Genomic DNA, 14,981 nt, shown 5'->3' with positions numbered 1-14,981 from the left:
TAAATAATTAATTAAATCTGGATTCTGATGCGTGGGTCTGAGGTGGGCCTTTTCTAGAAAGCTCATGAGTAATTTCTAGAGGTTAGCCTAGGTTCTAAATTTTAGCATTTATTTAATTTATTTATTTATTTATTTGTGTGTTTGTTTCTTTTGAGACAAGGTGTTCTTATTCAGTTCAACTTGGCCTGAAACTCTCAGCAATCCTCCTGCCTCAATGCTGGAGTTACAGGCACAAACCACTATGCCTAGCTCAATTTGTTTTTTTGCATTTATTTTGCCTACTGAGGAACCAGGCGCAAGGCTCCTCCATGAGCAGGAAGTGCTCTACAGCTGAGCTGCCCTCAGCCCCAGAGACTGGTTTGGAATGAGAAGAATCTGCACTTTTCTCCTCTTTACACTGAAAACCGTGCCATGATTTTAAAAATAATCTCAAATCAGCACAGGTATAGTTCAGCTGCTGAGCGGGTTATGAACAGCCGTGACTGCCGAATCAATAAGACACGATGTTTAGCAACTCTCTCAATCAAGTAAAATAGAATCTCTCAATTTCTACACTACTTTCATTTCTCAGAAAAAAAAATGTAGTACATATAAATAAGTACAAACATTATTTTTACAATTACTACATTGATCAAAAATTCCTTCCTGCTGGCCGTTGGTTGTGCACACCTTTAATCCTAGCACTGGGGAGGCAAAGACAGGTGGATCTCCTAATTCAAGGCTAGCCTGGCCTACAGTGTAAGTTTCAGGACAGCCAGGGCTACACAGAGAAACCCTGTCTTGAACCATCAACAACTAAAATGAAATTACTTCCTATTTGATGAACAGTCTATGATCTCTTGCTAGCTCCACTATTGATCATGTGTGTTTAATCAAGTTACACATAGGATGATACCTGTCGTATTTAATTAAGCAGATTCTAGCATAAGCCTGATCCGTATCTTTTCCCCTGCACCATCTAGAAAGTACTCTATACTGTGCGGTTTTTTTTTTATACATGTTTCTTCCATAATTACTTGCTCACATTTGTTTCCCGTATTATTTCCTTACACTCTTTCTATTAGTGAAATGTCTCCACATGGTTGGCAAGGTTGCTCAGCAGGTAAAGGCACTTGTTCAAAGAAGGCACCGCATTAGACTCCTGCCCACATGATAGAGGGAGGGAACTGACTCTTACTAGTTCCCCACAGACTTCCGCACACATGCCGTGGCATGTGCATACCTGCTGTCACACACTGGCAAGTTAGTTTTTGTCAACTTGACATGTGTGGGAAAAGGAACTCTGACCTTTCCAGACGGAACTTCTCTGTGTAGCTCTGACTGTCCTGGAACCAAGTTCTGTAGAAAAGGCTGGCCTTGAACTCAGATCCACCTGCTGAGGGCTGCGGGCGAAGCTGTGCACCACCACGCCCTGCTGGAAGAGGTATTCTTATTTGAGGAAGTGTCTCCGTCAGGTTGGCCAGTGGGTGCACCTTCTGGGTACTTTCTTGATTGCTAATCAATATGGGAGGACTCAGCCCACCATGGGAGGTGTCATCCCTAAGCGGGTGGGCCTGTCCTGTAACAAGAAAGGTAGCTGAGCAGAGCAGAGAACGAGCCAGTAATGACAGGCATACCCCATAGTCTCTGCTTCCGTTGCTGCCTCCATGTTCCGGCAATGATCTCCTGCCCTGGCTTTCCTTGAAGATGGTCTAAATAGCCTGTGAACCAAATAAACTCTTTCCTCCTCAACACCAAGGTGTTTATGGCAACAGAAAAGCAAAACAGGATGCACACACACACATACATACAAAGTCAAAACATCTTTTGACATTTCGGTGGATAATGTTTTGTCAGTCAAGAGAGCCAAAACACTCTCTTGTTGAGTGGGGCAGCAAACGTCTTCCGTTCCAAAACCCCGTGCCCTAGGGGAGGATGCTGAGTTCAAGGTCCACCCGCACTACATAGTGAGACCCTGTTTCAGAAACCAAAGCAGCACAAGCCCAGCAGGTGTTTTTTACGACGACTTCCCAGTGGGAGGAAAATAGAGAGCCAGTGCCACAGAAAAGTAGCAAAGCAATATTTTAGCTCTTATGTTTTTGTTTTGTGCTGTTTTGGTTTGGTTTGGTTTTTCCAAATTCTCTGTGTAACAGCCCTGGCTACACTGGAACTCACTTTGTATACCAGGCTGGCTTCGCAGAGAGCTCCACCTGCCTCTGCCTCCTGAGTGCTGGATTAAAGGTGTGAGCCACCACTGCCTGGCCAGTTTTTTATGTTTTTCAAACAGTCTACTATTTTTCCCTACTTTGCTGGGGATTGTGAAATCATCTCTTTCCTTTGACTAGCACAGCTTTGTTTTTACTTCTAGGAGTTCTGGTTTCACAAGTAACATAAAGCAGCTTTCAAAAATCATTGTGTTTTTGTAGATGTGTGATATGCGTTTAGCCAGAGGAGGCCATCAGGTATTCTTCATCTCCTACCTTGTTCCCTTGAGTCAGGTTTCCGTCTGACTAAACCTGATGCTGCCAGCCAGCATAACCCAGAACCCTCCTCCACCCTGTCCCCGTCCACGACCGTCTCCTCCACCTGACCCTGTCCCCAGCCCTAATGCCGTCCCAGCCCCACCCCGGCCCCAGCAGTGCTGCTGTTTCCGGCACAGGTATACACACCTGGCTTTGTAGTTGGGTTCTCTGAGGATTTGAATTCACACCCTCAAGCTTATCTAGTGAGTAACCCTAGCCCTGTACACTAGTAATATTCTTTTGGCTAACATGGAAATGTTGTAGGGGGTCATAAAATATAAAAACTGGTTGATTTCAAACAAAGTGTGAATCAAAAAACAAAACAAAACAAAAATTGGGCCAGCAGGATAGCTCTGCTGCCTACTGGCCTGAGTTGGATCCCTAGAACCCGTGGTGGAAAGAGGTGGAAAGACAACCCAAGTTATCCTCTGACCTCTGCACACACATGAACACAAATTCATAAATTTACTTAAAGAGCTGTAACTTTAAAAAAAAAAAAAAAAAAAACGAAAAGAGTTGGCAGGCTAGTATTTAAGAGGGGTGGGTTTTTGTAATGTCTGTTTAAGCACGAGTCAGGTTTACTAGTTGCAAATGAGAAATGATTTCATTTCTTTTTTTTTCCTTCCTGTTTGGATTTTGCCTCTACGCAGTTCAGTTGGCTGCCCACCAGTAGGAGCATATGGGTAATTAGCAATGTAAATGTGACGCTTCACATTAATTACTTACGTGTCAACAAAATTTTGCATGTTACTACTGAAGACATAAATGAATGCGAGGAGTTTCTTCAAAGAAACACAGTCCGCAGAGAGGCTGAGTTGTGAAAGTATTTACTTGTAGTGGGGAAGACAGCAGAAGAGATGCGTAGAAAACCATGGGCTGAGATCTAGCTCATTGGGAGAATGTGGTAGCCAGCCCAAAGTCCTTTGTTCAGTGTACAGCACCTGGTGAGCCTGATGTCTATAATTCCCAGCACCCAGGAGGGCATAGCAGGGGATCAAGAGTTCAAAATCTTCCTTGGTGAGTGAGAGACCAGCTAGGATGCTTGAGGTCCTCTGTTAAATAAGTAAATAACCAAAGAGGAAAAGGCAACACAATAAAATGAGTCAACATTGTTTTAGGGAAACTGCTGCCCATTCCTGGCTGGCTAGAGATGGTGGCTGGTGTCTAAACGGTGGACCACAAGAAAGGAAGACCGATGACATCCGCTGTCAGTCTCATTCTGGCAGAAAAAGACAAATCCAAACAACTCTCATTTTGTCATTGGTAACTTCCTTGCAGTGAGGACTGCTGATGGAAAGGGTTCATTGTGATACAGGAAGAACTGGCTGGTAAATGGGCCAGAGAAGAACCTGGTGTTGTTCCGTCCTTGTGTCCACGACTGTGTAGTCCCTACCCCCAGTGCACCCTCCCCCAACCGCCAGCCAGCGTTTACAATAGTCAAAAGTCAGAAGGTAAATTAAGGAGCGCCTAAGGGCTTCAAAGCATGGTGCATGCACATTTGGGGAACTGGATGCCCTTACAGGGATGAGCGATGAGATAAGTGCCATTGACATCAAATATTAATGGGTCTCTGGTGTGCACATGGTTCTGTGGGAGGGAAAACTGTTGGTGGTGGCCCTAGACCCAGTAGATGCCAACAGCTGTGTTACTCTTTGTCAAATGCCCCAGACAGTGAACAAAATAGAGGAGGTGTGAAGAAGATGGTCAGCTTCTTCCTGCCTCACCCTTCCCCCACCCCATTATCTAACTCAGGAGGGAGAGTCAGTCTGGAGAAGGACTTGGGCAGAAGAGGAAAAGGAAAGGCAGACAGGACGCTGTCCCAAAGGCTGAGCTTCTCTGCACAGAGGGCCTGGGGCAGAGAGGGCAAGAGGACAGCCCCTGTGGGAAAAGCACCAGAGTGCCAGCCTCAGAGCTCGATGCTTCTCTTCTCGAGGGCTTGAACTGCATGGGACTAACTAGGAGCTACACTGCACCTACGCTTGTTAGAGATGACAAGTTTGGGTTTCCCACAGCCAGCCTCCAAAGGCTTGTTGAAAAAGGGACAGTCGCCTGGAGTTGGTTACGACTGTAAACAGGAAAAGTCCTGACCATGGGATCCGAGTTAAGGTTAAAACATACATCCAGGAGAGTGAAATGATCTTTGTTCTTGCTGACCTAAACCATCTATTCTGTTCTCTGGCCCTTGAAATTAAATTGAGGAAAACACATAAGTTTTCTTGTATCTTAAAAAAAAAAAAAAAAGTTAAAATGAGACCGGCCCCAGTGCTTAAAATGCTGAGGCAAGAGAATCGTCACAAGTTTGGGGCAAGTCTGGCTACAAAGTGAGTCTGAGGACAGCCTGGGCTTAAAGAGCAAGGTCATGTCTCAAAAAGAGTAAAACAAGACCAACCTAACTAACGGTACTAGGGAGGCTGCGGTTGTAGCTCCGTTTGTTGAATATGTCCTTAGCTGCGTAAGCCCTGGGTCACTCCTAGCACAGGCTAAGATGGTGGTGCACTCCTGTCGCACTGTTTTGGTGCAGCAGGTGAGCCATGGGACCAACCGACCGAGCGACCCAGCCTGGAGCAAGAGTCCAGGGTAAGGATCGTTCCCCTCCTGTCCCGGGCCTGCATGCCCTGCTGTATGTGTGCACTCGCATGCTCATTCATGTGCACGTATGGAGGTATATGAATGGGAGGAGCTGTGCATGCGTGTGCCTGACTGTGTATGTAGGTTTTGGTATGTTTATGTATGTGTCAAAAGTTCATTATGAAACAAAACACAGAAACAAACAAAAACGTCCCAAACAATAAAAGGAAGAACAGCAAAAGTCCTGTCCAGGATAGATGCCTGTCAATGTTTATTGTTACACTATTCACAGTAGCCCACGTGGGGAACCCATGCCCATGGGCAGAAGAATGGTTACATAAAATGTGGTATATACACAGTGGAGTTCTACTTGACTATGAAGGAGAAGAGAATCCTGTCGCTGCTGAAGGCAATGGAGATCACTGTGTTAAGTAAAACAGACCAGACTTCAAAAACCAAGTGTTACAACTAGGGTTAAAGCCCTGGCTTCTACAGTGCCAACAAGCCAGGCTCAGCCACCTATCCCATCAAGCCAATTTTTTTAAAAAAGCACAGGATGCCAGGCATTGTGCCACATGCCTGTAATTCTAGCACTTGGCAGGCGTTGGCAAAAGGATCAGTAAATCATAGCAAGTTCTAGGCCAGCTGGGGCTATATCAAGACCCTGTCTCAAATAAACAAATGACACACAAGTGGTGGTGAAAGCAGAGAGAAAAAGTTTAACACTTTGGGAAGATGAAAATGTAAAGAGAGAGAGAGAGTGATCATCCTGAGGTACTGAAAGGAGCTGTGGATTGAACAGAGGAAGACTTGGAGGCTGGGGCCAAGAGGTGCATGCACAGAACTGAGCAAACCATGTCAAGGTGTGGTAGTATGCATTCTTGTCTCAGCTTGGTCCTATAAGGTGGTTGGGTCTCTTCCTTTGTTTTGATACAAGGTTTCATTTGATAGTCTGTCTTGAGGATTGATTGCTGTGAAGAGCTACAAGACCACCACAATTTTTATAAAGCAAAGCATTTAATTGGGCTGGCTTACAGTTCAGAGATCTAGCCCATTGTCATCATGATGGGAAACAGAGTGGCACAAAGGTAGACATGGGGAAAAGAGCTGGAGAAAAGAGCTGAGAGTTCTACATCTGGATCTGCAAGCAGCAGGAAGAGAGAGAGACATACAGGGCCTGGCTTGAGCATCTGAAACCTTAAAGGCCACCCCCAGTGGCACACTTCCTCCAACAAGGCCACACCTTCTAGTGTCACTCCCCATGGGCCTATGGGGAAGGGGTATTTTTATGCAACTGTTCTGCCCAGTTCACGAACCCCAAAAGACCAGGAATGAACTGACACTGCTGTAAATACATGCGGTTCTTTTTATTGTAAATTACAAGCTGCAGCTTATGCCCACACCCACCCACCGCCGAAGCGGTGGGAGCCAAGTGCGCGGTGCCCAGGTTAGTTGGGTGATTTAAAGATTCTGGTCCATCCCAGCATGCCCAAGGCAGGGGCAATTCCTGCCTGGCAAGCATCTATTGGTTAAAATGCTACATTTTGAATGAATTGGCTATAGGAAGGTTCCCAGACCATTAATGACCTGGTGTCCCTCCCTAGGGGGATGGGCCAGTTTCCTAGCAACTGTATCTCTAGTGGGTGGGGAAAGAATGCAGTGAGGTGGCCCTTCCCCTCAGGGCATTACTAGACTTTGTTACCTACCTACTTCAGGTCTTAATAATATAGCTGCTAATTTATCTTTTGGTCTCTCACAACACCACACAGTTCAAGCTGTTATGGAGCCTACAGCAATCCTCCTGCGTTTCCCACTAAGTGCTGAGTTGACAGGCATCAGCTGTTTATCTTGGTAAATTGCTAACTGCTCATCACTGCCATTACAAAGGGGACCAATTCCTCCCAGTTGATACGCTCAGGGTGCAGCCTCCAGCTCACTTACGATGACTGTTCTTATCTGGGAACTGTCCTGCTGATTGTGCTGATCCTGGAAGATGAGGGGACTGCTCTGGAACCCAACTAGAAGCAGGTTCAGGACACTGGCATCTGTGTTATCAGCTCTGACTGGGGAATGAGACACGTTAGGTCCACAAACACTGTAACTGTGGTCTTTTCACCCATGGGCTTTTCACTTCCTAAAATAACGACTCTGAGAGTTTATTATTTATGGATAATTGCCTAAGCTATTCATTGCCTGACTAGCTCATATTTATTTCACCCGCTTATTCTAGTCTATTGTGCCACATTGAGTTTTGTGTGTCCATCTTCCTCTGAGTCCAGGGTGAATACCCGTCTGACTCTATCCCAGAGTTCATCTCTCTCTCACCGGAACTCCCGCCTACTATTTCCTGCCTCAGCTAATAGGCCATCAGCTTTTTATTGACAGGTGATGCTTCCATACAGCACACAAGAGATTGTCTCTACCACTCCCTGGTGACTAACATGCCTTTATAGACATACACTGAAGGAGACAGATGCCACATGCAGGCAGAGATGCCAAGCTTTCTCCTGTCTTTAGACCTTATGGAACCAGGTGAGGGGTCGATGCGTTTAACAGAAGCAGTTGCTAAACCCTTGTGTTGCATGGTTTCTCTCATACGTAGAAACTTGATTTTTTTTTTTTTTTTTTGGGCTCCAGGGATAAGAGTTCTTGATGCTCTTTCAGAGGCCCAGAGTTCGGTTCCCAGCGCTTAGATAAGGAGGTTCATAGTTGCTGGTAACTGCAGCTCCAGGGTGACCAATGTCTCTTCTGGAGTCTGTGGGCGTCTGCACACAGAGACACAGTCATAGGCACATCAATTAAAAAATAAATGTTCAGAAAATAAAGGACATAAAAGTAGGAAGGGTTGCCTGGGAAAAGAAGGGGGCCAGCAGCAGGAGGGGTAGCAAAGGCGAGGAGTGTGAACGCAATCAAAGTGCGTGCTCGCCATGTGTGAAATAGTTGTTCAAGCAGCGGGCTTGGTGGCTCGTGCCTACAATTCTAGCACTCCAGAGGCAGAGGCAAGAGCATTAACTGGAGTTTCAGGTCAGCCTGAGCTATAGTGTAAAAGTTTGTCTCAAAAATACTTGACCGTGGGGCTGGAGAGATGGCTCAGTGATTAAGAGTGCTGCCTGCTCTTCCAAAGCACCCGGGTTCAATTCCCAGCACCCACATGGCAGCTCACAACTGTCTGTAATCCTAAGGGGTCTGACACCTTCACACTAATGCACATAACGTAAAGTTAAATAAGTAAAAATATTAAAAAATAAATAAAATAAAAATAGTTGAATGAATGAATGAATAGATTAAAAGTGAGCATGGTGATGCTCACTTTTGATCCCAGTACCCAGAAGGCAGATGCAGGTGGACCTCTGTGAGTTTGAGGCCAGTTTGGTCCATTGAGCAAGGTTCTAGGACAACCCAGGCTACATAATAGAGAGAGCCTCAATAAGATAAACAAACATCATAAACAGGTAAATACATAAATAGAGTGAAACCTATTATTTTGGACAGTTTTATATTTGGAAAGTTCCATGGGCTAATGTGGTAATTCTTTGATATGTTTTTCATAATCCTTTGACTTAAAAGATTTCAATTGTGGGATTTTTTTATACTAAGGTAGCAATTACTAATTTATAAAAGGATCAAGACTATGCCAACAGTGATGGCACAAACATTTAATCCCAACAGGAAAGGGGTGCGGGGAGGGTGATCTGAAGGATTAGCCTTGGCTATGTGGTGACATGAAGACCACTCTGGAATATAATGAGATCCCACCCATAAAACAAGAGAGGTGGTGGTGGGGCACACAGGAAGGAAGGGAAGGAAGGAGGAGAGGGAAAGGAAGAAGGGAAAAAGAATATTAATTACAGTATCATAAAAGTAGAAGTCATGTAAAAATTTTATAATTATGTTTATGTAAATTTTGGCTTAACTAAATAATAAAATACTGTGAGGTTAATTTTAAGTGATAAAATGTAAAAAATAAATAAATAAATAAAAGAAAAGAGAAAAAAAAATCCACTTTAAATTTGAGCTTGGACCCAGGCATGGTGGCTTAAACCTGTGACTGCAACATGAGGAATCAAGATCATCCTTGGCTACATACAATTTTGACGTCCATGTGGGCTACTTGAGACTCTGACTCAAGCAACAACAACTCAAATGTAAACTTAAAACTCAAAACCCTCTTGGGCCTGTGGCTGAGAACTGTTATGCAAAACTGAAGGAAAACAGGTCCCTTCAGTAATCTTGGTCTCCTGGGTTAAGTGGGTGAAAAAGTAACTTTGTAAGGACAAATATCTGTAAGGCATTCACAGTGGTTGTCAAATGTTCCGGTAGCATCCAGCAGACTTGTAGGGGAGAAAAGGAAAGAGACAGGAAAGTGCTTTCAGGCCAGAGTCCTGGGATGCTTCAACAAGGATGTACAGTGGAGTAAGTAAGCGGTAAAGGTTCTAGGTGTGGCTGGAGAGCCATCTCACAAATAAGGACAGCATGGGCATCCCCAGGGGACACTGAGATGTGCTGCTGTGTGGTTGCTTCCATGCCTGTATTTTATCCTAATTCTCAATTCCTACTTTGCATTCGAATCTGAATGATATCAGATTTTTTTTTCTATTTGTGTCTGTGTGTGTGTGCTGGCATGCAGACTTTTCATGTGCTCGGAGACCAGAAGAGAGTGCCAGGCATCCTCTGTCATTCTGCCTATTGCTTTGAGGCAGGATCTCTCCTTGCAGCTCAGGTTTTCTCAGCTTCCTTGCAAGCCTGAAAACTCCAGCAGCCCTCTGTCTCTGTTCCCCTCCGAGCTGGGTTTACAGGCACGTGCAGGATGACCAGCTTACGTGAATGCTGGGATCCAAACACTGGTCCTTATGATGGCAGAGGGATCGATCTTAACTGCTCTTAAGCCCCATAGCCGCCCACCTCCACCTATCCCAGGCTTGCCTCAGATTCACTCCATAGCTGAAGGTGAACTTGAACTCCAGATTTTCTGCCTCTGACTTGCAAGTGATGAAATTGTACCATAACTAGGTCACGTTAAATTCTTGTATGGGAAAGCCAGTACTCAGTCTCCCCTGTCCTTACACCCTATTGCACTCCAACACCAATGGCCTCCAGACCACAGAAATCTAATTTAAGAAACATTTGAGGGGCTGGAGAGATGTCTCAGCAGTTAAGAGTGCTTGCTGTTCTTCTAGAGGACCAAAGTTTGGTTCTCAGCACCCACATCAACCCCACCTGTAGCTAACTCTAGGCAGCTCAATGCCCCTGTTCTGGCCTCTGCAGGAAACAACATACACATTTTCATACAGACCACACATAAAGACAAAAATAAAATCAATCTTTATAAGAAACACCGGAAACGAGCATGTCATTGTACCCCAGTAATACCAGCACTTGGAGGATTGAAGCAAGAGTGTTCTGACTGTCTCAGTAATCACTCTATAGACCAGGAAGTTGAGATCCTCATGCCCCCACGTTACAATTGACATTATTGGCACGAACCACTATGCCCAACCTTTTCCTTTTTTTACTGTGCCCATATCTCCTTACTGTTGAGCTTGGAGGATGAGGCAAAGACCCAGAGAACAGCCTTTAGTGTACTATCATCGAATTACATGTGAATCATAAATAATTGTGTTCATTAAAGTTGCAGGTAGAAAATGCATGAAAATGTCATATTATATATTTACAATGGTTTCAGGAAAGCAGAAAACTAGGTAAAATGCCCATGAAGTGAAACTGAAATAAGTATAAAATTTGATAAATCAACTACACGTTCATCAAATGGGAATTCTGACTTAATAAGACCCAGTATAGGCTGGGGATATTAGCTCATTTTGTAGGGGGTTTGCCAACCACGCCAAAGTACTTGGTTCCATCCCAACAACACAACAACACTCCTATAGTTTCGATCTCAGGAGGTTGAAGCAAGAGGGTCAAATCAGGTCAACAGGGACTTCAAGGCCAGCCTGAACTACGTAAGATCCTGTCTTGTTTGTTTGTTTTTGAGACAGGATCTCGCTATGTCACTCTGGGTGTACTCATTATGTAGATAAGGCTGTCTTCCAACTCAGCCTCCCAAGTGCTAGCAGTAAAGATGTGCACTACTGTGCCACCTGAGACCCTGTATCAAAAAAAAAAAAAAAAAAAAAAAAGCACTCTAGAATGCATAATATTATGGATCCCAGAAGTCCAGTTCAGGTCCTCAGCCTTGGCAGCAGGCACATTTACTGCTCAAGGATCTCTGTTGCAGGATATTTGATCCCATCGTGAACCCCCAAATTGTGAACTGTAAAACCCTGTTTCTTGGGTGTGGTTGAGCCCTATCACACACCTTTAATCCAAGAACTTTCTGTTTATTGTAAACCAGCAAGCCTTCAGCCTTGGGATTTTTTGGTCTTTTGCTCCTGGGTTGTCAGCTGACCTAGTGAGCCTTTTAGGTTTTTCCATCCAGACCTGAGCTGAGAAGAAAGGTCAGCTGGGTGGTTTCTTTGCCTCTCTGAGCTAGCTGGTTTTCACCCCAGCATATGGCTCCTAAGACCTTATTGGTAAAATGGAATGTTGGGATTTTCCTTCTTTTAAACAACAAGATCTCAGTCAAGGCTTTATAGTCACAGCTATGATGATAGATAGAGTTGGTTCTCATTGCTAAATTTTATGATTTGTAGATTTCACTTTTACCCAACATCAAACAATCAATCCCCTGGCCTGAACTCAAACCACACTATTAGTATTAACATTTTTGGTTGGGCAGGGATGGGAGTGTGGCTCAGTGGCAGAGTCTTTGTCAAGCATGCAGAAGCTCTCAAGTCTATCCTCAGGACTGAAACCACAGAGAATTCATGTTTAGCACTGGGCTCAAATGCATGTAATTGGGTTTTGTAAGAAAAAAAAGAATCCGTATCAAGGAAGTAGAAAAGTCTATGTGGCCTGAAATGGATTTGTTCTGGGGATTTTAACTTGTGTTAACATGTATACAGCCTTGCTGATGCATCATATAACCTGTTTTCTTGTTCAATACTTATAAAAACACACAGAATAATTAAAAAAAAAAACACAAAACTGAGGCAACGGGTTAGAATTTTGGCTTTCATTTCACTATTAGTAGAGGCATTTTTATCTTAATTTTGGAATAAAATTAAAAAACAGTTGTCAAACCAAGTTGGAACTAATTTTTAATCAAGTAAGACTCAAAAGCACCTTCTAGAATGATGTAAATAAAACCTACTAGTGGGGAGAAAGGGACAGAAGAGATTACCAGGTGCCATTTAAAAAGCCCTTACTATCGGACAGGTCTGATGCTCTTTGGGTGGATGACACCTAAATGAACATTGGTACAAAGTCCCAATTTATTTCTAATATCAGAGATCAGACCTCTACTCTTGCCTGATGCATCTAAAACAAAAAGGGGGAACTGTAGAGAGCTGTGTAATGCCGCACCTTAAAGATGGAGCTGGTTTCCGCCTTCCACCTTCCTGATGGTGAGTGCTCTCTGTCACAACTCCATAGTTGGCTAAGGCTGAGGATCTGGCTTGCTTCCGTGTATGTGGACCTATCTGCATTGCCCACGAAGCACGCTGGGGTTGGCTACCCAGAGGCTATTTTAAGCTGTGGGCTGGCTTTCCCCAGGGTCAAAAGATTGTTCCCGGTTCCTGAATAAACTGCATTGAGAAGAACAAAAAAAAAAAAAAGAAGAAAGTGAGCCAGGCACTGGAGTTTTCTCTCTGCTTCCTGACTGTGCCTGCGGATGGATTCAGTGCACCCAGCTGCCTCCCTCCTGCTGCCATGGTCTCCCTACCAGGCGGAATCACTCCTTCAACTGTGAGCCCAAATAAGTCCTTCCTTCCATTGCTTTCTCAGATGCTTTGTCAAAGGACGAGAGAATGAATTAATACACTTCCCCTCTGAAACAACACATAAAGAGTAAATGTCTTAAACCTGTGTGCATTTGGGCTGGGGTGCACCTGAGAACACTTGCCTAGCACATACGAAGCCCCAGGACTGGTCTTTAGCCCTGACAAACAAAATGAAACTCCATGACCTTCAGCAAAGTAACTGTTTTTAAAAATTCCATCTACTCATCACTACTAGCAATTTGATCGTTAAATATGGTTCTCTTTTCAAATTCAAGAATATACTGAAGTTGAGAATTCATAATTCTTTTCAATGACTAAGGCTGAACTAGGGTTAGCATTTATTTTATTATAAAATGGCCTTTCTTAAGTTTAATAAATCCAAAAGCCAATATAAATAAATAAATAAATAAATAAATAAATAAATAAAAAGCCCTTACACCAGGACCTTTTATAACTTTGATCAAGTTAGCAGAGAGAAGGTATTTGGTAATTTGTGGATGTGTCTATGTGTGTGAATATGAATCTATGTTCACGGGGATTTCTTTTTAATTGGTTTGTTATATGTAGGGGTCCAGAGGCATGTTCACAAGTTCTGTGTGTGTGAAAGGCAGAGGTTGGGGTCACGTGCCTGCCTCCATCGCTTTCCATCTGATTTTTGAGGCAAGGTTGTCTACCAGTTCTATTAAAGTGGCTCATCAGAGAGTTCCAGGGGCTGTCCTGTCTCTGCCTCCCCAGCCTTGGGTTACAAATGCAAGCCCCTGCACCTGGCTTTTCTGTGGGTGCTAGGGATCCAAACCAGAGTTCATGTGCTTTATTACCTCCCGTGCCTGCTTTCCTGTTTCTCACCCCTGTGAGCACACCTATAGACTTAGCTCTGTACAAGTTGCATTCATTAGCCAAAAAAACATAACCTATTTGCTTTGCTTTCTTCTCTTTCTCTCATCAATGTACCATGTATCTCCCAAATGAATTCTTTCAAAAATTCTCTCCCTGTTCTTCCAGGAAATGTGCTCGATACATAAGCATCTCTTCCTGGAGGCTGAAGAGAGCAGGGGTCAGAATTTTGGCCTCTGGCCATTTTGCCTACCTTTGATAGCCACATAATGAAAGATGAGTTTTCTCCTTCACAGTATCTGCACCACCCTGTGTGCATGTACATGTCTGGGCTTTGGGGAGCAGGGGCAGGGAGCCCTTAGCCAAGAGACCATGGAGACAAAGCATAGGCCTAGGCAGTTTCTAAGTTTCCTTAGTGACTATCAAAACGTGCCACAGCGCTCCATTCTATAGGCAAGAGACAGAAATGAACAGGATGTTCAGAAGAGAAGGGCAGAGAGAGAGAGAGCTGGGAAGGACATTTTGTAAAACAGATTTTAGCCAAGCACTTATTTCCATCAGCCCTTAAGCCAGCACTGTACAAACTGAGAAGAAACCTTCTCTTTAGGACAGGATTGAAGGGCCTGTGCTGTGGTGCTAGCCGCTAACTCTTTCCGGCTTCCTTCCATTGTCCTCCAAGTTCTATGATAAAATTAAGATTTCAGTCTTCCCACTTTCCTTTCTCCCTCCCTTCCTTCCTCCCTCTCTCCCTCCGTCGCACCACCGTCTCTTTGAGACATTATCTCATCTCTGTTCCAGGCTGGGCTGTGTCTTGGCTCCAGATGTTTTCGAGGGATGACCTTGGACTTCTGACTACCCTGCCCCCAATTTCTGAGTGCTGGGATCACAGGTGTATACCACCGGGCTAGTTTTATGCTGTGGTGAAGAGTCAACCAGGGGCTTTGTGCATGCCAGGCAACCCTTGTACTGATTGAGCTACATTCTAAGGCCTCTTCCTCCATCCCGCCTGCCCTTCGTGCATGTGTGTGTTTGCATGTGTGCCCATGTGTGTGGAAGCCAGGGGTTGACGTTAAGTGTTCTCCTCACTTACTTTCTAGTTTTTGAGATATAATCTCTCACTGAACCTGGAACTCACAGATTCGGTTACACTGGCTGGCCAGCCAGCCCCAAAGATCCTTCTTCCCCGTGCCTCCCCAGTGCTGGTATTGCAGGTGTGTAAAGCCATGCCAGCCTTCTTTTA

General features: G+C 44.4%; 1 protein-coding gene across 1 annotated transcript in view; it reads right to left on the bottom strand.

Moving 5' to 3' along the window:
• The window catches only part of Pld1 (phospholipase D1), a 215,427-nt gene that overhangs the window by 199,997 nt on the left and 449 nt on the right, over positions 1–14,981 (bottom strand). The window lies entirely within an intron of this gene.

This window comes from Meriones unguiculatus, chromosome 2, assembly GCF_030254825.1.
Source record: "Meriones unguiculatus strain TT.TT164.6M chromosome 2, Bangor_MerUng_6.1, whole genome shotgun sequence".
Classification (NCBI taxonomy): domain Eukaryota; kingdom Metazoa; phylum Chordata; class Mammalia; order Rodentia; family Muridae; genus Meriones; species Meriones unguiculatus.
The sequence above is the reverse complement of the archived record's forward strand: the minus strand, read 5'-3'. Positions and strand labels throughout refer to the sequence as shown.